Source organism: Scyliorhinus torazame, chromosome 13 (genome assembly GCF_047496885.1).
Source record: "Scyliorhinus torazame isolate Kashiwa2021f chromosome 13, sScyTor2.1, whole genome shotgun sequence".
Lineage (NCBI taxonomy): Eukaryota > Metazoa > Chordata > Chondrichthyes > Carcharhiniformes > Scyliorhinidae > Scyliorhinus > Scyliorhinus torazame.
In genome coordinates this window covers 40,092,082-40,114,598 of record NC_092719.1, presented here as the reverse complement: position 1 = coordinate 40,114,598, position 22,517 = coordinate 40,092,082, and the positions used below count along the sequence as shown (strand labels likewise).

Genomic DNA, 22,517 nt, shown 5'->3' with positions numbered 1-22,517 from the left:
GTGCCGGGGTGGAGGTTGGGGGGGGGGTCCGTGCTGGGGTGGAGGTTGGGGGTTGGGGAGGGGTTCCGTGCCGGGGTGGAGGTTGGGGGGGGGTCCGTGCTGGGGTGGAGGTTGGGGGTTGGGGAGGGGGTCCGTGCCGGGGTGGAGGTTGGGGGTTGGGGAGGGGGTCCGTGCCGGGGTGGAGGTTGGGGGGGGGGGTCCGTGCTGGGGTGGAGGTTGGGGGTTGTGGAGGGGGTCCGTGCCGGGGTGGAGGTTGGGGGGGGGGGTCCGTGCTGGGGTGGAGGTTGGGGGTTGGGGAGGGGGTCCGTGCCGGGGTGGAGGTTGGGGGTTGTGGAGGGGGTCCGTGCCGGGGTGGAGGTTGGGGGGGGGGGGGGTCCGTGCCGGGGTGGGTGATGGGAGGGCAAATGAGTTGGTCCACCTGGCCAGGTGCCAGCCTCCAACAGTTGGACCCATGCGGTCCATGCCACCTGGCTGGGGGGAGGAGGGGATATGGGCAATGATGACATGTCGTCGTTCCCCTCCCCCCCACCAGGTCGTCATGTTTTCAGATCATCCAGCGATGTTGGCCGCCGTGGTGGCAGCCGCTCATGTCTATGTTGCCCTGGATGAGGAGGAGGAGGAGGAGGAGGAGGAGGAGGAGCGTGCCAGAGAGGCGGCACAGGCTGCCGCAGAGGGGCAGGCGGCAGCCGCCCAGGCTGGAGGGACACCTGACCGACAGGACGAGGAGGGGGAGGAGGACGTCGCGGCCCCACGGCAACGGAGGCACCCGAGGGCGCCCCGTGTGTACCGGCCCCGGCAGTCATACCAGGACCTCACGGACCGGGAATGCAGGAGGAGACTCCGGATGAGCCGGGAAACCGTGGCACACATCTGCCACCTGCTGGCACACCTGTCACCGCGTGGCACTGGCGGGGGACACCCTCTCCCCGTGTCCGTCAAGGTTACGGTGGCCCTGAACTTTTATGCAACGGGGTCATTCCAGGCACCGAGTGGGGACCTGTCCGGCATATCGCAGACATCGGTGCATCGGTGCATCCGGGCAGTGACAGATGCCCTTTATGCCATGGCGCACCGCTACATCCGCTTCCCCGTGGACCGGGCCAGCCAAGATGCCCGGGCCGTGGGCTTCTCTGCCATTGCCGGGTTCCCCATGGTCCAGGGCGCGATCGATGGGATGCACGTCGCCGTGCGGCCACCTGCAGATAACAGGGCCGTGTTCACTAATAGGAAGGGGACCTATTCGATGAACGTACAGGTGGTCTGCGACCACCGCATGATGATCCTGCACGTCTGCGCCCGTCACCCAGGCAGTGTACACGACTCATTCGTGTTGTCGCGGTCATCCATCCCCGGCATGTACGAGGGACGCCATCCCCGGCTGAGGGGCTGGTTGCTGGGCGACAGGGGCTACCCATTGCGATCGTGGCTGATGACGCCTATACGGAGGCCACGCAATGAGGCGGAGAACCGCTACAATGATGCCCATGTAGCGACAAGGGGAGTGATCGAGAGGTGCTTTGGCGTGCTGAAGATGCGTTTCAGGTGCCTGGACCTCTCTGGGGGCGCCCTCCAGTATCGGTCAGATAGGGTCGGCCGCATCATTGTGGTGTGCTGCGTCCTGCACAACATAGCCCAGCAGAGGGGCGATGTGCCGCAGGCAGAGGAGGGCGGAGTGGAGGAGCAGCAGGAAGAGGCCCAGTCCTCCCCAGATGAGGGGGATGGGGGCAATGGTCAGGGCAGACGGGGTAGACACAGACGGGTGGCTGTCCACCGTTACCGGCTGGCCCAGCGGGCACGGGACAGACTGATAGACGCCCGCTTCACTGACTAGATGGGCGTGGGAATCGGGTAGTATGGCCACAGACCGCACACCATGACAACAGCCGACCACCCACACCCCCCACCCATCCATCCACCCAGCACCATCACCCCCCTCCCCAACCCCACACACCCCACCCGCATGCACACCACCCCCCCACTCCCAATTGCCGATCCACCGGCGGCACAACGGGCCGGGCTCACCCAGTTGCGGGTGGACGCGTGTCTATCGCAGGCCATGGAGAATGATGACAGCCCGCCTCCGATGAGCTCCTGGCTCTACATCGTTGGACTATGTCTGACCCATGGCCACAGTACCACCATCCACCCGGACCATCCCTGCATGCGGCTGTGACACTGCAGCGCACGGTCCCGTCCTCTGCCCGGGGGATGTTGATGGCGGCCCAGGGGGAAGGGGGCAGACTCACCTGGGGCTGAGGTAAGACCACCCCTCACACACACACTTGCGCTCAACGTACATGACACCCCCGCACACTTTGGACAGAGCACAAAGGCAGCTTCGGTAGGTGTAACATTGACTTTAATAACCAAAGGAGTTCATGCACGTGCCCTAGCGCCTAAAACTCATCTGTGCCCTGCACCCGTGCCAACTTACTCAGTGTCTAATTGTTTGGCCTTACGGGCCCTTTGACTACGTCTACGTGGTTCCCCAGACGGTACAGCAGAACTGGAGGTGGACTCCTGTGATTCCTGCCCTCTGACACTGGATCCCTTTGGCGGCCGTTTCCTGGGGCGTCCTGGCCTAGATGGGCCAGGCTGCGGCCCGGGCGACTGGGATGGCGAGCTGCCAGCCTGTCCTGCCCGTTGCCCACCCGATGCACCTGGGACGGAAGGGGGGGAGTCCGAGGTGTCGCGGTGTACCGGGACCTCCCCTACAGAGGGAGCCGGGACGGACCACACCACCTCCTCCTCCCTCGGGGTGCCCGATGGCCCCCAGGCCTCTACATGGGTGGGGGATGCGAACGGACTGGCCATCCGACGCGCCCCCGACATCTGGCGCTGCCAGTCCTGGAGGCCCGTGCTGGTATCGACAGGGGTCTGCAGGTTTGCAGCCATGGAGCCCAGGGGGTTGTCGAACCCTGTCTGCGACAGTGCGACGCCAGCTCGCACATGGCCACTGGCGCCGATGCCCTCAGCGATGGCCTGCTGAGACTGGGCCATGGCCTGCAGAGACTGGGCCATGGCCTGCAGAGACTGGGCTATGGCCTGCTGAGACTGGGCCATGGCCTGCTGAGACTGGGCTATGGCGTTGAGCGCCTCTGCCATCTGGCGCTGGCACTGGCTCATGACCTCCTGTGAGAGGGCAGCCATTTCCTGGGCCACAGACGCCGCCTGCACGGAAGGCCCCAGGCCTCGCAAACCGTTCCCCATGTCTGACACCGTCGCACCCATTGCCTCCACCGCGGACGCCACCCGTGCGGTGTCAGCCTGGGTGGCACGCATGACCGGGACCACTCCCAGCTCCTGGACGCGGGTGGACTCCTCCACCTGCGACCGCAGCCGCCGCAAGCCACCCGTCACCCTATTCGCTCGTCTCCGTGTCGGTGGTTGCATCGGATCTATGTGTGGGTGTGGTAACTGCAGGAACCCGGGATCCATCTGGGCGGCAGATGTTCGCTTGGCCTGGGCTGCCCTCCGACCGCCCGGTCCCTCTGCTGCTCCTACCTCCACCTGCTGTACCGGGACGGCTGTGTTGTGCGCACCAGTGAGTGTACCAGACGCCTCATCACTAAAGTGCCCAACCGTGGTGAGTGTTTCTGCGATGGTGGAGGGTGTTGGTGACAGCAGTGGCGTTGTGTCGTGCTCTTCGTCCCACTCTGAGTCCATGGCACTTTGGGGTGGGGGTTCGTCTCCACCCATCCACTCTGAGTCACTGTCCGGTATTTCGTCTTCCCGGGTAGTGCTGTCCCGGGTAGGGGTGTCCTGGGTAGTGGTGTCCCGGGTAGGGGTGTCCTGGATAGTGGTGTCCTGGGTAGTGGTGTCCTGGCTCGGATGTGACGGGGGCCTGTGGCTGCCCCCCTCATCGCTGGGTGGTCGCTCCCGCACGTGACGTGGGTGTCGTCTCCCTGTTGCTCCAGGTCTCTCCGTCTCCCGTGGTCTCCGAGGGGCATCCTGCGGGCGTCGCATGCTGGAGGGTTCGGGTCTCTCCGTCTCCCGTGGTCTCGGAGGGGCATCCTGCGGGCGTCGCATGCTGGAGGGTGCGGGTCTCTCCGTCTCCCGTGGTCTCGGAGGGGCATCCTGCGGGCGTCGCATGCTGGAGGGTGCGGGTCTCTCCGTCTCCCGTGGTCTCGGAGGGGCATCCTGCGGGCGGTCTGCATCTGCGGGGATGGGTGCCTGGACGTTTGGTCCTGCGATACACAATGAAGCATGCATGGTTAGACATCAGGCAGTGATCAGGTGATACGGGAGAGGGGGATATAGGGGAGGGGGGATATGGGGACGGGCTGTTGGTGGCTCACTTGCTCGTGGGGCCCCGACCTCTGCATCAGCAACCTCCCGGTCGTCAGGTCCGCCAGCCAGTTCCAGGGCCCTTTCCTCGTGTACGGTCAGTGGCCTCTCATCAGCGGGCCCTCCTCCAGTCCTCACATGCTCCCTATTGTTGTGTGCGCGCTTCTCCTGGGGGGGGGGGGGGTGGTGGCAGGGGTAAAAGGCAACAGTGTTAGGCAGGTATATGAATGCACGCCATCGGTTGCGCGTGCATTGCAGAGGTTAAGGTTAGGGCTGGATTCACTTGGGGATATGGGGGATATGGGGGAGGGGGGATATGGGGGAGGGGGGATATGGGGGATATGGGGGAGGGGGGATATGGGGAGGGGGGAATATGGGGGATATGTGGGAGGGGATATGGGGGAGGGGGGGATATGGGGAATATGGGGGAGGGGGGATATGGGGGATATGGGGGAGGGGGGGATATGGGGAATATGGGGGAGGGGGGGATATGGGGAATATGGGGGAGGGGGGATATGGGGGATATGGGGGAGGGGGGAATATGGGGGATATGGTGGAGGGGGGATATGGGGGAGGGGGGATATGGGGGATATGGGGAGGGGGGATATGTGGGAGGGGGGATATGGGGGAGGGGGGGATATGGGGGATATGGGGGAGGGGGGGATATGGGGAGGGGGGGATATGGGGGATATGGGGGAGGGGGGGATATGGGGAATATGGGGGAGGGGGATATGGGGGAGGGGGGATATGGGGGAGGGGGGGATATGGGGAATATGGGGGAGGGGGGATATGGGGGAGGGGGGATATGGGGGAGGGGGGATATGGGGGATATGGGGGAGGGGGGAATATGGGGGATATGGTGGAGGGGGGATATGGGGGAGGGGGGATATGGGGGATATGGGGGAGGGGGGATATGGGGGAGGGGGGATATGGGGGAGGGGGGATATGGGGGAGGGGGGATATGGGGGAGGGGGGATATGGGGGATATGGGGGAGGGGGGATATGGGGGAGGGGGGGATATGGGGGAGGGGGATATGGAGGATATGGGGGATATGGGGGAGGGGGGAATATGGGGGATATGGGGGAGGGGGGAATATGGGGGATATGGGGAGGGGGGATATGGGGGAGGGGGGATATGGGGAGGGGGGATATGGGGGATATGGGGGAGGGGGGATATGGGGGATATGGGGGAGGGGGGGATATGGGGGATATGGGGGAGGGGGGGATATGGGGGAGGGGGGGATATGGGGGAGGGGGGGATTTGGGGGAGAGGGGATATGGGGGATATGGGGGACGCTCACCCTGCCTGCTCTGACGAGGTCGTTCACCTTCTTGTGGCACTGGGTTCCTGTCCGTGGTGTCAGGGCCACAGCGGTGACGGCCTCTGCCACCTCCCTCCACAGACGCCGGCTGTGGCGTGGGGCAACTCTGCGGCCGTGCCCGGGATACAGGGCGTCCCTCCTCTGCTCCACCGCATCCAGGAGCGCCTCCACATCGCGTGACTCGAACCTCGGGGCTGAGCGACGGCCAGCCATCAAGTCGGGTGTTGCGGTCGGCTGTTCCGGTCGGGTGGGGGGGAGCTGCGCGGCCTTATGAGCCGTCACGCCGTGCAGCGCGTATGACGCTGCACGGCATGAACCACTGCGCAAGCGCGGATCCCGTTACGTCGCTGCTAGCCCATTTCGGGCCGCAGACTATCGGCCCATTTTTATGACGTGACGCAAGTGGGATTTGCGCCGTTTTTTGCGCCGATCGGCGGAGTTTCCGCCGATAACGGAGAATTTCGCCCAGAGTGTCATCCAAGGCCAGAATTGAACCCAGGTCCCTGGCGCTGTGAGGTGCCAGTGCTAACCACTGTGTCATCATGGAATGCTGTAGAGGCATGACTTCCAATACATTTCTAACTTACATGTCAAATACAGGGAAGATTTGGGAATCTGTAAAATGAATTAGGACGTAATATTTTGAAAGAGACTGAGATGATTTGGTTTTTAATGTTTTTACTGAAGCTTGCTTTTACTTAAGCCTCTTTTCTAATGACAGGACTCTGCTCGCTCCCCAGGATTACAACTTCCAGGATTGTCTGGGATTTTCCTAGAATTGCCAATAAATCTTCTGGCAGTAATGAAGTCTGACTTCCAGTGGTGTTTGCGAGCAGGTTGGCCGCATCGAGAGGAGCTCCCGCCGGTGGCCACTATTTGCGGCGCTTTCGGGGGTTTCCCCGATTCTTTGCTCCCCCCCCCCCCCTCCCTGATTATTGTCGGCCTTTGGGGCTGTCCCAGGCATCAAGCGGGGCCAGTTTGAAAACCAGTGAGGAACCCCGCGCAGGTGTCGGGCGGCTGGTGCTGAGGTGGCGGGCCCAGCGCACGCGAAACGTCGGGGCAGAGCCAAATGGAGGTTGAGGCGGCAGCCCGAAGCCAGGGCGCGATGTCCCACATCGGGTGGCTCCCGCCTAGAATGTTGTAAGAAGACTGAAGTCCGGTCCCAGGGTAATTCTGGAGGAATATATAAAAGAAGAGAAAGAAGTTTGAAAGAAACTTGGTGAAAGTTTTTTTTTCTTTTATTGAAGGAAAAATGTTTTGTTTTCCTATAAAAAAAAGATTGAAGAAGGAAAGAAGGGTGAAAAAAAAGAAAAAATTATAAGTCGTTAAAGGATGGGAAAAGCGGCGTGAGGAAGGGAGGAAACGTGGGCTCGCTGTTGAATGAGAGGACCAGCAAAAGGGCTGACAAGATGGCGGATGCCGGACTGCATGGTGGGGCTGCACTACTTACAGTGGAGAAGATGACCGAGGTGATGGCGGTGGAGCCATGTGCGAGGCACATGCAGGCTTTGAGGAAGGAGATGGCAGTCGCATTGAAGTCATTGGTGGAGAAGGCAATCGCCCCGGTGAGATGGGGACCCAGCGAAGCTGGAAAAGCGGAATGAACTACAGGCGAGCTTTGACCGACTATCTACCAGGAAGGCGGTGCGCCAACTGAGACGAGCAAGGGGTGCAGTTTACGAACATGGGAATAAGCTCCGGAGGGAGGCAGCAGTAAGAGAAATTGTTCAGGTGAGGGATAGGGCAGGGAAGTTGGTGGTGGCTCTGGATCTGATTAACAAGGTCTTTGAGGAATTTTATGAGAGGTTGTACAGGTCAGAGCCACCTGGGGGAGACCGTGAGATGCAGGAATTTCTAGATGGGTTGGAGTACCCGAGGTTAGGGGAGGGGGACAGGGCTACATTAGAAGGAGCGATAGTGGAGCAGGAGATCAGGGATGGGATTGGGAGGATGCAGTTGGGGAAGGTGGCAGGGCCGGATGGGTTTCCGGTGGAATATTATAAAACATTTAAGGATAGGTTGGCACCCCTGATGGTGGGGATGTTTGAAGAGGCGATAGGGAACGGGGTGTTGCCGCAAACCTTGGGGCAGGCATCGAATTCCCTGTTGCTAAAAAAAGATAAGGGTCCGACGGAGTGTGGGTCATATAGGCCCATATCGCTTCTGAATGTGGACGCAAAAGTATTGGTGAAGGTACTGGCGGGTAGGCTGGAGGAGTGCCTCCCGAAGGTGATAGGTGAAGATCAGACAGGGTTCGTGAGAGGGAGGCAGCTCCTTTAAACCCTAAAAGGGTATTGAACGTCGTTATGGCACCAGCGGAGGGGAAGGAAACCGAGGTGGTTGTGGCACTGGACGCTGAGAAGGCGTTCAACCAGGTAGAATGGGGTTCCTTGATGGCAGTTCTGGAGCGGTTTGGGATTGGATCAAGATTTGTGGACTGGGTAAAGCTACTGTATAAGGAGTCGAGGGCGAGTGTCCGCACAAACAACATCAGCTCGAGATACTTTTCTCTCCACCGTGGGACTAGGCAGGGATGTCCTATGTCCCCCCTGCTGTTTGAACTCGCGATTGAGCCATTGGCCATCGCATTAAGAAGTTCGGGGGTATGGAAAGGAATAGTGCGGGGGGGTGGGGGGGGCGGGGGGATAGAGCATAGGGTGTCCTGATATGCCGATGACTTGCTGTTATACTGTTGGAACCGAGTGTGCCGATAGGGGGAATATTGGAGCTGCTTCGCATGTTTGGGTCTTTCTCGGGGTACAAACTAAATCTAGACAGGAGTGAGTATTTTGTGGTGTCTCGGCTGGGAATCTAGACAGGAGTGAGTATTTTGTGGTGTCTCGGCTGGGGGTGGGAGCAGGGGTGGGGGGGGGGGGGGCTGCCATTTCGTAGGGCAGGGACTCACTTTAGGTACCTGGGGGTGCAGGTTGCCCGGGAGTGGGGGGCCTCCGCAGGTACAACATTTCTAGTTTGGTGGGGAGAGTGAAAGTTGATCTGGCAAGGTGGGATGGTCTCCCTCTGTCACTGGTGGTTCGGATACAGACGGTTAAAATGAACATGTTGTCGCAATTTCCATTTATTTTTCAATGCCTGCCGATTTTCCTGCCAAAGGCTTTTTTCAGAGAGATTGAGGGAAGGATTACTTCGTTCATATGGGGAGGGAAGGTGGCCAGAATTAGAAAGGTGCTGCTACAGAGGGGAAGGCAGACAGGGGGTTTGGGTCTCCCAAACCTGATGTATTACTACTGGGCGGCGAATGTGGAGAAGGTGCGGAGCTGGGTCAGAGCGGTTGACTCCCAGTGGGTCAGAATGGAGGAGAGTTTGTGTAGGGAGTCGGGATTGAAGTCACTAGCAACAGCGCCGCTCCCGATGGCCCAGGGGAAATACTCAGGGTGTCCGGTAATAATAGCTTTGTTGAGAATTTGGAGGCAGTTTCGGCAACACTTTGGGTTGAGGCAGGGTCAAGGGAAATGCCGATTCGGGGGAACCACAGATTTGAGCCAGGGAACTGGGATGGAAATTTTCGGAAATGGGAGGAGAAGGGGATTAAGACACTAAAAGACACTAAGACACTAGGGGTCGGTTTGCAGGATTGAAGGAGCTGGAAGCGAATTAGGGGCTTGAACAGGGGGAAATGTTTAGATATATGCAGGTTCCAGATTTTGCCAGAAAGGAGATACAGAGCTTCCCGGTGGAGCCGGCCTCCACATTGCTGGAGGAGGTGCTGACGACAGGGGTACTGGAGAAGGGGGTAGTGTCGGCGGTTTACGGAGCTATTTTGGAAGAGGCGAAGGCACCACTGGAAGAGATCAAAGCAAAGTGGGAGGAAGAGTTGGGAGAGGATATGGAGGAGGGGTTCTGGTGTGAGGTGCTCCGGAGAGTGAATGCCTCCACCTTGTGCGCGAGGTTGGGGCAGATACAGCTGAAGGTGGTATATAGAGCACACCTTACGAAGGCGAGCATGAGCCAATTCTTTGAAGGAGTAGAAGATGTTTGTGAACGTTGCGGGGGGCCCCCGCTAATCACGTTCACATGTTTTGGGCCTGTCCAAAGCTAGAGGATTACTGGAAGGAGGTTTTAAGGGTAATTTCTAAAGTGGTGCATGTGAAACTGGACCCGGGCCCCCGGGAGGCCATGGGCGGGATTCTCCGAGCCCCGCGGCGGGCCGGAGAATCGGCGCAACCGCGCTACACCACCCCGACGCCGGCACGCGATTCTCCGAGGAGCAGATCATCGCCGCCATTTGCGCCGGCGCCGGTCGCAGGCCGCTGTCCACGGCCGGGCTGCTGATTCTCCGGCCTCGATGGGCCAAGTGGCCACGCGGAAACGGCAGAGTCCCGCCGGCGCCGTCCACACCTGCTCGCAGCCGGCGGGAACTCTGCGTGCAGGGTCGGGGGGCGGCCTGTTGGGGGGGCCTCTTTCACCCGGTGGGGCCCCCGATGGGGTCTGGCCCGTGATCGGGGCCCACCGATCGGGGGGCCGGCCTCTCCAGCCCTGGCCCTATTTGGTTACGCGGCCGGCCCCTGAACCCCCTCGTCATGTTGCGTCAGGACCGGCGCATTGAGGAAATCCCCTGCGTATTCGCAGGTTGGCTGTGCCCAGTTGGCTCCAGCACTGTGCAGGCCCCCTATGGGGGCCAGAATCTGTAGTGCCCACGGCCGTTTCACGCCGCCGTGAAACGCGACGGCATTCACGATGCCGTGGACACTCTGGCTCCATTTCGGAGAATCCTGCCCCATATTCGGGGTATCGGACCAGCCAGGGTTGGAATCGGGGGCGGAATTCTCTGGAAACGGCGCGATGTCCGCCGACTGGCGCCCAAAACGGCGCAAATGAGACGGGCATCGCGCCGCCCCAAAGGTGCGGAAGGCTCAGCATCTTTGGGGGCCGAGTCCCAACCTTGAGGGGCTAGGTTGGCGCCGGATGAATTCCTGCCCCGCCAGCTGGCGGAAAAGGCCTTTGGTGCCCCGCCAGCTGGCGCGGAAATGACATCTCCGGGCGGCGCATGCGCGGGAGCGTCAGCGGCCGCTGACAGCTTCCCACGCATGCGGTGGAGGGAGTCTCTTCTGCCTCCGCCGTGGTGGAGACCGTGGCGGAGGCGGAAAGGAAAGAGTGCCCCCACGGCACAGGCCCGCTCGCGGATCGGTGGGTTCCGATCGCGGGCCAGGCCACCGTGGGGGCACCCCCTGGGGCCAGATCGCCCCGCGCCCCCCCCCAGGACCCCGGAGCCCGCCCGCGCCGCCTTGTCCCGCCGGTAAGGTAGGTGGTTTAATTTACGCCAGCGGGACAGGCATTTTAGCGGCGGGACTTCGGCCCATCCGGGACGGAGAATCGAGCGGGGGGGGGGGGCCCGCCAACCGGCGCGGCGCAATTCCCGCCCCCGCCGAATCTCCGGTGCCGGAGACTTCGGCAACCGGCGTGGGCGGGATTCACGCCAGCCTCCGGCGATTCTCCAACCCGGCGCGGGTCGGAGAATCTCGCCCCGGGTGTGGAGGCAGTTGTTGTAACCTTCGCCTCGTTGAACGCCCGAAGGCGGATCCTGATCGATTGGAAAGCAACCTCTCCACCCTGTGCCCTGGTGTGGCGGGGGGGGACCTGTTGGAATTCTTGACTCTTGAGAAGGTTAAGTTTGAACTGAGGGGAAGGTTGGAGGGGTTCTACAATTCATGGGCATTATTCTTTGTGCACTTTCAAGAACTGGATAACATCGAACATTAGTTGGGGCGGGTGGGTGGGGGGGGAGGGGGGCTGTGTGTTAATGGCGACTATGGGTGATCCCTAATTCCTTTTTGTCATTTGTTTGTGTGAACATGCAGGCTAATGTTTGGGGTTTGGTGGGAGGATGGGATCATTGTTATTGAAATGGTGATTGACGTATTTGTTACTGATTATTGTTTATTGTTGGTGGGTGTAAATTTGGGAGAAAATGTGAAAAAGGAGGAGAATAAAAAACATTTTAAAAATAATGAAGTGATCAGTCACTTTCTCTATCTTCAGAGTAGAAATAGGCTCAGAGATTGTTTGAAATCAACAATAAGTCATTTGTAACATTCAACTGCTGATCTTGTAAAGATTGCACAAACACTATACAGAACAAGCAATCTGCTTTAAAATCAATAATCGTCTGAGGAGAGAGTACAGTTTCGCAACAAATTGAACTTGGTGAGGTTTGAATGTTTCCCAGGAACACTTAAATTCTCTGATTTTAGGAAGATGTGAACAAAAATAACCTGCCGTGGATTATTCATGTTTAAAATTTTTTGGAAAATGTCTTTCTCAATTTTCCTTAGATGTAAATAATAAATGTTCAACAACATAGTTACTGCTGGAAATAATAAACTGCTTCAGCTGTTTATCATTAAAACTCAATGGCTGGCACTATTTTGAATGATATCTTTCTCTGGGTGCCTTCGGAGCTACCCTTTTCAGCCAGGGTTGCAAACCCTCCCAGATTCTAAGGGAGCCTCTTGGAATTGAGGTTGTTCTCCCAGTTACCACTGCCAGCAATCCAGGAGAACAAAGGGGTTTTCTGTCTTCAGTAAATTTGAGTGTGCTGGGTCCCTTATCACCACAGACGCTGTCAAACCCTGGCAATACCAAGATGGGAGGGAAAAGTCCGACATGATGTTTGTGCGTATGTTGTTTGCGGGGGGTGGGTGGGGGTGGGGGGGTGGGGGTGGGGGGGCGGTGGGGGCAGTGGATGTGGGCGTAGGTTAGAAATTAACTCTTTAGACGTTAACCATTGGCTCTGCACAATTCCAATTGTCCCCTCCATTTAAATTGCCTTACTGAAGTCCCGAAAAGAGGATTGGATCAGATCTGACATAAAAAGGGCAATGATTGACAGAAAGGAGATGGGGGCTGAGCCAGGATAATAGTCAAAGGCAAAAGTGGCAGCAGTGATATGGAAAATACAGATAATGTGAAGGCAAAACACCGAGTGAAAGAGCAAATAAAAACAGAAAATGCTGGAATAACTCAGATTCTGGCAGCATCTGTGGAGAGAGAAACCAATATTTCCAGTCCGTATGACTCCTCTTCAGAGAATGAGAGAGCAATGTGGACTGTGAGGATAAATTAAGTTGGGAAAGTGAAAGGTTGTCGTTTAGTAATATTTAAGGGAAACTCCAAATACAACTCAAGAAATGGATTGCCCAGACTGGTTTTGCTGTTTCAATAATGTGCAACGTAGCTCACTGAAATCTGATTATTGTCCAAAACAAAAACAAATATTTTAATTGTCCCTTAGTGATACTGAGACACTCATTAAGGTAAACATAATATTTGCAAATAGTGGACAGATGCCATGGAGTTAAATTGTTATGTTATTCGTGTCACGTGCTTATATTTCATTTGATCAAAACGTCACATGATCAAATCTCCAGGAACATATCCAACCAATGTTGCCAACCCTAGTCTGACTCTATGATCCTGAGAAAACCACCAATCCTTGATGGATCTTTCTTTCCCTATAGAACTGGATTTGAAGATGGGTTCAAAATCAGAGGGCAACTGCTTCCTGTGTAATACTTATTCCTTCAACATGTACTTGTTAATTCTCGAATGCAGCCAGGAGCTAACCAAATAAATGAATGCATTACCTCCAGCACTGTGCTCCCTCTGCTGGGTGCACATGAATTTCTTAAACCTTCATTATGAAGGGTTTTGAATTCTTAGATTCCACTTGAGGAGTGGTTGTCCAAGATAACTAATGGTGAACAACGTCACAATTCTGTTGAATCTTAAATTCAACTGTCACTCGCAAATTGAAAATTGGTAAATCACGTCGCATAAATCCATTATGTTTTTATGATATTTTATCAGTATTTTAATATTGCATTTAAAAGTATTGTATGGTTGAACCATATAAGATATGTTTCAAATCCAGAAATAGGTTCATTTTGAGATCAATTTATACCAGTTAATATTGTGACCTAAATGAGTGTCCGCCCTTTATTGGCTTCCAGAATAAAGTCTCCCCCCCCTTGCCTTACTTCTTAGCGTGTTAGTTCAGCTTGTACTAAGTTTCCATTGAACTCATAACCCCCAGTGCCTTGTGTTCTTGAGTTCATTCTCGAACTATAGATAAAAACTATTCAGAATTCAAGCATCAGATTAATTATTGCAACATTTGGAATATGCCATCTCCGTTTGCATTGGTCAGTCTGTGCCTAGGCAGAGATGTATATCAATTGCAACAATCAGCAAGGCACATATGATTATGAGGGGAATGGACAGGGTGAATTGGGAGCAGCTGTTACCCTTTGTTGAAGGGTCAGTTGCGAGGGGACAGAAGGTCACGGTCAGGGACAGGAGGTTTAGGGGTTTTAGAGAGGATTTGAGGAAAAACGTTTTTACCCAGAGGGTGGTGATGGTCTGGAATGCACTGCCTGGGAGGGTGGTAGAGGTGGGTTGCTTCACATCCTTTAAAAAGTACCTGGATGAGTACTTGGTACGTCATCACATTCAAGGCTATGGGCCAAGTGCTGGCAAATGGGATTAGGTAGGCAGGTCAGGTGTTTTTCATGTGTCGGTGCAGACTCGATGGGCTGAAGGGTCTCTTCAGTGCTGTATTATTCTGTGATCCTGTGAAGCTTTGATTTAACAAGGGGTATTTTTTCCAAAAATATACTTCAGTCGTAAAATTTATATAAATAACATTACGTGATTATTCAATGTTGACATAAAGTGCAAACCAAATCTGTTTCTTTCAACCTTGTATGCTATTCATAATAATAATCTTTATTATCACAAGTAAGCTTAGATTAACACTGCAATGAAGTTACTGTGAAAACTCCCTGGTCGCCACATTCCAGCGCCTGTTCGAGTTAACAGAGGGAGAATTCAGAATGTCCAAATTACCTAACTGCACTTTCTTCACTTGTGGGAGGAAACCGGAGCACCCAGAGGAACCCCATTTACAATTACATTTACAATGACAGTTAATATTTACAATAGTCATTACATGTCAAAAGTACAACCCAAGGGGTTTTACACAGGTTTCGCCCCCTCGGTGTACTTTGGCAGGAGTAACTTAGATGGTGATTTTCTTTCATGTGCCTTTGTGGTCCCTGCCTCTAACTTTATAAGTCAACCTCAGCATATAGCCCTGGGCCTTGGAATGTCCCAATCTGCAACACTGAATCATCAATAGCTCTTTACACTGCAAGATCAATGCATTTTGGGGAGAACAAAGTGTGTCTTTCACTGATTTGACGATCCTCTGGCAGCAGTTTATGTTTATCTCACAGTATGTCCCTTGGACCAGCCTATAGAGCATAGAATCTTGCATTATGGAGCTGCTTGGGGATAACCTTGACAAAAACCATAGCAATGTGGAAAAGTGTGAAGTTATGCACTTTGGAAGGAGAAATGGAGGCATCAACTATTTTCTAAATGGGGAAATGTTTAGGAAATCAGAAGCACAAAAGGACTTGGGAGTTCTTGTTCACGATTCTCTTAAGGTTAACGTGCAGGTTCAGTCAGCAGTTAGGAAGGCAAATGCAATGTTAGCATTCATGTTGAGAGGGCTAGAATACAAGACCAGGGATGTACTTCTGAGGCTGTATAAGGCTCTGATGAGACCCCATTTGGAATATTGTGATCAGTTTTTGACCCTGTATCTAAGGAAGGATGTGCTGGCCTTAGAAAGAGTCCAGAGGAGGTTCGCAAGAATGATCCCTGGAATGAAGAGCTTGTCGTATGAGGAACAGTTGAGGACTCTGGGTCTGCAGTCTTAGGAGTTTAGAAGGATGAGGGGGCATCTTATTGAAACTTATAGGATACTGCAAGGCCTAGAAAGATTGGACATGGAGAGGATGTTTCCACTTGTAGGAAAAATTAAAACCAGAGGGCACAATCTCAGACTAAAGGAACGGTCCTTTAAAACAGAAATGAGGAGGAATTTCTTCAGCCAGGGAGTGGTGAATCTGTGGAACTCTGCCGCAGAACGCTGTGGAGGCCAAATCACTGAGTGTCTTTAAGACAGAGATAGATAGGTTCTTGATTATTAAGGGGATCAGGAATTATGGGAAAAAGGCAGGAGAATGGGGCTGAGAAAAATATCAGCCATGATTGAATGGAGGAGCAGACTTGATGGGCCGAGTGGCCTAATTCTGCTCCTATGTCTTATGGCCTTATGGTCTTACCTGTTTCCAGACATATTTTGCAAAGGTACATTCCAGAAGATGGTGAGTTAGTCTCTTTCTCACCACAACTGCCTCATAGGCAATGTGCAGAGTATATGAGACATTGGACGTGCAGAAAGGCCTTTAAGCAAGGGGTAACATTCCATCAGTGTACTGCTTTCATTCATAGAAAGTAATTCACATCTCTTAGACCTGCTGCAAGCAACATACCTTTAATTTGTTTTTGTTGGTGACTGGAGAATAGAACATTTTCAGCACTTTTTGCATCTAGTGTCAGTATATAGTTCTGAGGTCAGTTGCAGTGCAGGTTAATTGAAGAATGCTGCTTCAATTCAGCCATGGTGGTGCATCTTAATAAAAGATTAGAACAGCCATCTCATTAACTGCTCCAATTTGTGAAGTTACATCTTCCTGTCTGCTGGCTAATGCCGAGTTTGATAGCCAATTAAAGTCTGATTATAGCGCATTTCCTGTTGTAGATGTGCTAGGAACTGGTCTGTAACAATGGAACTCGTTTTAGTTGTGAATGAGCAGAGACTTTCGCTCCATTAGTACAGATAGGGGGCTGGATTCTCTGGTCCCCCAGCTCATGTTTCTCAGGAGCGCACTGGTCGCACGCGGCGGAATTCTTTCTCCCGCTGCTTGTCAATGGGATTTCCCATTGAAGCCACCCTACGCCAATGGGAAACCCGCAGGTGGGGGTGCTGCTGGCACAAGGAGAGAATCCCAATGGCCAGAAAATTCCGGCCCCTGGTCTCAGCAGTGAGCCCCATGGATGTAGACCAGTTGTGTTCTGATGGGGCTCCAACCTCCTTCTGTTGATATATTTTCCTAGGATTGGAATAACAAAAGCAATGAGAACAACATGATCAAAAATTCAGCTAGGAGAATTAGAGCAAATTTGATTCATCAAATGAATAAGACATTACTGATCAGGTCCTTTGCATCTTCATTGAAACCGCTTCCTGTTGATATTATTCAAGTTGTCTTATTTTAATTGGACCTGATAATTACTCCCCAAAAGGTGAATTCCAATATTAGATTCAAGTCGGATAAAACTTGCAGTTTCTCGGGCAATGTTCATGACTGCTCCCCCTGTGGTGCAGGAAATAGTTAATTTGTTCTCCATGCCAGTGTACTGCAGTGATATTGAGTGCTCTTTCAGAGGGTCGGTGCAGACTCAATGGGCTGAATGGCCTCCTTCTGCACTGTAAGGACTTTATCATACTCTACCCATGTCCACTACCCCGTCCACCACACCCTATCCCCTTAACCGCACCTAACCATCTTTGGACACCATGGGACAGTTTAGCATGACCAATCTATCTAGCAGCAGTGCTAACCACTGTGACACCCCAATCTTTATGGTTCTAAATTATTTTCTCTTCAGGTAATTGTGCAATTTCCTTTGAAAGCCACAATTGAATCTTCCTCCTCCAAACATGCTCAGGCAGTGCAGTCCAGATCCTAACCACGAACTGTGTAAGAGTTTTTCCTCATGTTAACGTTTTTTTTGCCAATCGTCTTACGCTGCTTGGATCATATAAAGGTGGTGAACCACTTCCACTTGGAGGAAGGGTTGGCACGCATCATTGGGTGCACCTTTAAACATGTACCTTTGGTCTTTGTGAATATAGCAAAAGCTCTTACCTACGAAACGTGCTCCTGTCAAAATTCTTTTGGCAATTTGAAAGCATTTATCTGCAGCTGATTTTGATCTTTCTTTTGTCCGGAACTCAGGGCAAAAAATAAAATCAAAAAACTTCATCTTAATCTCGACAGCAGTTATTCTCTGAACTCTCAAAGTGTGTTATTTCCTGCTAATCGAGTTATATGACTTCTGCCATTTATAGACCAGTTACTGAACCCAATTTGTGTGGATTGAAAGCAGTTCTGGCTTTAAGCCACGAAGCATCAGATATTTTTCAGATCCTTTCCCAAATCAAATTTAAGCCAGTCTCATCGGCTGACAGATAATTGCACCTCTCCTGAAGTAAAATCTAAAATCTTCCTGCTCTGACAATACTGTAAATATTGAGCATGGAAGGTCCTTGCTTATGAATTGAGTAGCATGTTTGAAAAGTGTGTCAATGATTCACATTTGCTGCAGTAAATTTGTTTATTTTCCCCCTGAATCAATCGCAGAAGCAAGACCATTATGTAAATGTATTTCAATGAACCTCTCGCTGCAGTGACTGCTTAAAGTAATATTTATTGCAAACACATGTGGCAGACGTGGAGATGATCATGCCATGGTTACGGAGCCAAGTTGCATGTGCAGTGAGAACCCGTTATCATTTGTGCTATGATTCCCTACTTTCTTACTCAAAGCAAAACTGAAATGGTTGCAGAGGCAAATGGGCACCACAACGATCATCAAAAATAAGTAGCAAACATCATTGTAATATCTCTCCATGTTTTTGTTAATTCCCTGCTCAATAATAATTAAATTCTGTTTTGTGCCTTGGCATTTCTGAATGACTTGATGGCTTTACTCACTATAAAGTAACAGAAAATCATTTTGACAGATATTTTGTGAATGACCTTGACATTCTGAAAGGTGAAGGAACCATTCTATAGACAATGGGTTCTGCCTTTCATCTGAGCATTTCTTGATAGTTTTTAATAAAGGCTCATAGATCTATGATCCATGACGATCTATGATCATAATCCATCACAGAATCTTTAGTGTGCAGAAAGAGGCCATTCAGACTATCGAGTCAACACTGGCTCTCTGAAGGAGCATTCTACGTACTCCCACACCCCCTTGTAACCTTGTAAAAACAAATTCTCGCTAGCAATCCGATTCCCTGTTGAAAACTCGATCGAATCTGCCGCCACTATGCTCTCGGGAAGTTTGTTCCAGACTCTAAACCCCCTCTCTGTTAAAAAAAAAAACTTTCCTCACATCCCACAATTCTTGAGAACACCCAATGGCAAATGGAGGTCTGGAAAAGGAGACTCAGAAAGGAAACACTAGCAATCTCAAGTCCAAGGACCAATCCCATCTCCTGGAAACACCAAATGTGCGGGTCGGCGATGCGGGCTCTAGGATCGGGCTCATCAGCCATGCAAGGACCCATAAAAACCATGTTTCCTAGTATTTCTTAGGTGGACGGTCATACTTGTTAGTGAGTGATCACCAAAGAGAGAGAAGGGTCTATATACTACACCAATCAATGTTATTGCGCCTTTTTCATTCCTAACCTCTCACAGAGAGGTTCTGTCCTTGATCTCTCAGGAACATGCGGACTCTCCAGTGCTGTAATGTCATCTTTAGTCAATGCTGCCACCACCACCTCCCTCCCCTTTCCTGTCTCTCCCAACCACATCCTTATACTCAGGAATATTTACCACCCAGTCCTGCCCTTCTTTGAGCCAGGTTGTTTATAGCAATAGTTCCATTTGTCAACCTGTGCCTATAGTTTACCAGTCTTATTGATTGCACTCCTTGCATTCACGTACATACACATTAACCATCATTAAACGAACAGGCGATGTATCCATTCCCAGTTGTGGAGCATTGCTCCAATGTTTTCCCATTGAGGCTGTATTGTCCAAATGGCTGTTGTTCCAATTATTCGCTACCAATTTCACACACAGTGTAGTGTTTCCTATCTCCCAGTCAGTATTTGATGTACACAAATAGAATCCATTACTGACAATATTCCATTTCAGGCTCCCTTTGAAATGCTTTTACGAGACAATCACGTATTACAGTCAAATTCAGAAAATATTGTTTTCCCTATGCTTTACACCATCGTGTTCCATCTTTTGAATATAACTTCAGAAAATGAGCTCTTAAGTAATACTTGACATTTTGAGTCGAGAGAGAAGTCAGAACAATAATACAGCATTACAAAAATGACAAGAGACCGGGAAGAATCTGTTGGTGTTCCGTTATATCCGAATACATTTCCAGGCTTTTAATGTTGGTAATAATGATTCATTTACAACATAGAAATTATTCACTGATATGCTGGTTCCTTTTGGAAGTTTATTTTTATAATAGGGCATTTATTTGGTGCAGATTTTAGGGCTGGATTCCCCAGTCCCCCAGCTGTGTATTTCTTGGTGGCGCGCTATTTGCTGGTGGCGGGAATCTCGACTCCTGCCGCTTGTCAATGGGATTTCTTATTGAAGCCACCCTATGCCACCAGGAAACCCACGGGCGGGGGTGCACTGCCAGCGGGACCAGAGAATCCTAATGGCCTTAGATTTTATGCGTCTACATTTAAAACCGTAAAGCAGAATTCTCCCATCTGGGGACTAGGTCCCGTGGCGGGGTGGGAGCAATGAATGTTTCCTGCTATGGAGTTTGCAGGACAGCACACCAGATCTTCCAGCCCCAACCTCATTAATTATGCAATCAGATGTTTTGCATCATATTCTGTGGCAGAGCAGGAGTGATGGCGTGTAGTCCGCCCTCATGTCTGGACACCATATTGAAAAGCCACCCAACATCACTGACCCACTATTGAAGGAAGAAGGTGGACGTCCTGAAAATGAAGTTGGAGCTCCATAATCCCACTCTCCTTGCCCAACATTGACCCCACCCAGCGGGAGATTCGGAGAATTCTGCCCATAGCCTGGCTCAAAGTACTGTAAGTTTTACATTTTTAAATAAAATGTGGAGGAACAGAGTCACTGGGCTGTTAATTCGCTTTAACAATAAGAAAAAAAGCATTTATTAAACTTTTAAAAAATTGGATTATGATACAATACACCTTTACTTCCCAAATCGCCTAACCAGTACACACAGATTTTCAGATTAACACGAATTACAAAGTATATTTTAAGCTGCAATGGTATCATTAGCACACAAAGTCCCTTTCAAGCACACAAGATGACTGTGGTAAGACACATTCCTCTCTGAACCCAAGTGAATATCTGTGGATTTTGCCACAAAGTACCCCCAAATGATTCTTATACCGTGAATCACCTCTCAATAAACTCCGGCTTCCACATGAGTGATTTAAAATTCTGCTTTCAAAAGTCACATTTTCAAATCCTCTTTTAAATTGTGCTTTCCTTCTGCTGCTTCCTTAAGATTTCATTTTCTCGTTTTACACTCTCTCCCATCAGGTTTACTTTGTCTTTGAGGCTTTTGCACAAACTGCGAGGTCCAGCCTCCGATTTCCACAATTATTTCAAATAATGGGTAGAATTCTTTTGAAGAAATGGCAAAAGTGTCAGGTTCTAACTGAAAACTGGTGTGTTTCTCCCCAGAAACACAGTCAGGTTTTCTGTCCAGATCTTCTGACACTTTATTAGAAAGAAATCAGTGGGTGTGTTTAGCACAGTCACTCTGACAGAGTGGGGCCTCAGAGAGCCGGCTACGCACAGATTGTGGTGCCATCTTTAAAGGGTGCCCTGATCTGCACTATAAATACTCTCCCCCCACCCCCCTTCATGGCCATGGAGGACCCCCCTCACACATTTTGGGCTCACCACCCCCCGCCCCCCCAACCCCCACACCATGGAAGAATCAGGAGGCACTCTTCCCCCCCCCCCCCCCCGCCCCGCAACATGCGTGTACTCCAGCATGCATCATTCTGTCATCCCATCACACATAAGGGGAGGCCCCTCGCCCAGTGGAAAAGGATTTCCTCCTTCTCAGTACCCCTTGGCTCCGCAGAATCACACCCAACATCTCCCAAACTGTAGTAATTTCTACAGAAACCTTAACTCTACTGCAGATATCTATGTGGCCTTTCACAATCCAATGCCTTTTCACATCTTTGTGACTTTACCGAACAGTAATCTGTTCTGGTTCCCAATTTCTTCTGTTCTGTTAACTCCAGACTTCTTGCAAACTCCTCTTCATTTCTCTAGTTTCCTTAATTAGATGGACTTTAGGTTTCTGGCATCTAACCATTACTCCATAGTTTTCTTCTAGCATGGCTCAGAGAGATGTTCCTTCTTTAGCTTTCTAAAACCAACTGCTTCTAGCAGAGCTGTGAGAGCTGCCTTCTCTGTCACTACCTATCTCCCACTGCAATCAAATTAGCAAAACGAAAACTTAAACACTTCTCTGCCTTACAAGGGCCCAGTTGCTAAGCAACCATTGCTGGTATACTTATTCTTCACACTGTAGCCCTCTCTGAACACAATAAAATCACAGCTGAAATTGAAACTACTGCTCACACATACAATCACCTTTGTCCAACTTTCAATCTAACTATAGGTTTTACCCTTCCAGGGACAGAAACATTAAATTAAAGCTATAACTTATTTCTACTGTTTACCAATACAAATATAAATTCCTTAAAATTACCTTTCTTTTTCCAACGTTTGTTAAATCGCAGGTTTTCTTGTTTTGGCAATACGCTTTTCATTATTTTAATATTTAGTTGAAAGGTATTGCTATGCTTACTGTAAGAAGCGGGATGGACGATACATTGTGACTGACCAGGTGTTGACATGTTTAGCTGAAAAAAATATTAAATACAATTTTTTTCCTAATTTTTATTCTCAGTGGCAAGATTGACATTTTCCAGCTCTGATCTTTACATGATTCTTCTACATTGACTTCTTCTACACTACATACTGAAAGAAGGGAGCAATTGCATTGCCCTGGCTATTTATTTCTTCACTGTGTCTCAAAGAGCGTTACTGTCAATGGATTGTTATTGAACTACAAATACTGTTATATAGGCAAATCTGGTAGTGAAGTTGCTGACGGTAACATCCAACAGTTTGCAATGAGATAAATGGGCAGGTAATCAGATTGGGCGTACAACCTCAATGTTGCTTTTTT

At 51.4% G+C, this 22,517-nt stretch overlaps 1 protein-coding gene and 1 long non-coding RNA gene across 5 annotated transcripts in view; one reads left to right on the top strand and one right to left on the bottom strand.

The window, feature by feature from the left end:
* LOC140387976 (voltage-dependent calcium channel subunit alpha-2/delta-1) overlaps positions 1-22,517 on the top strand; it is an 890,358-nt gene that overhangs the window by 257,101 nt on the left and 610,740 nt on the right. The gene's annotated exons all lie outside the window — the stretch shown is intronic.
* LOC140387978 (uncharacterized) overlaps positions 15,991-22,517 on the bottom strand; it is a 33,965-nt gene continuing 27,438 nt past the window's right edge. The window contains exon 3 of the long non-coding RNA XR_011934041.1: positions 15,991-16,588. This is a non-coding gene — a long non-coding RNA (uncharacterized lncRNA). The remainder of the gene's footprint in view (positions 16,589-22,517) is intronic.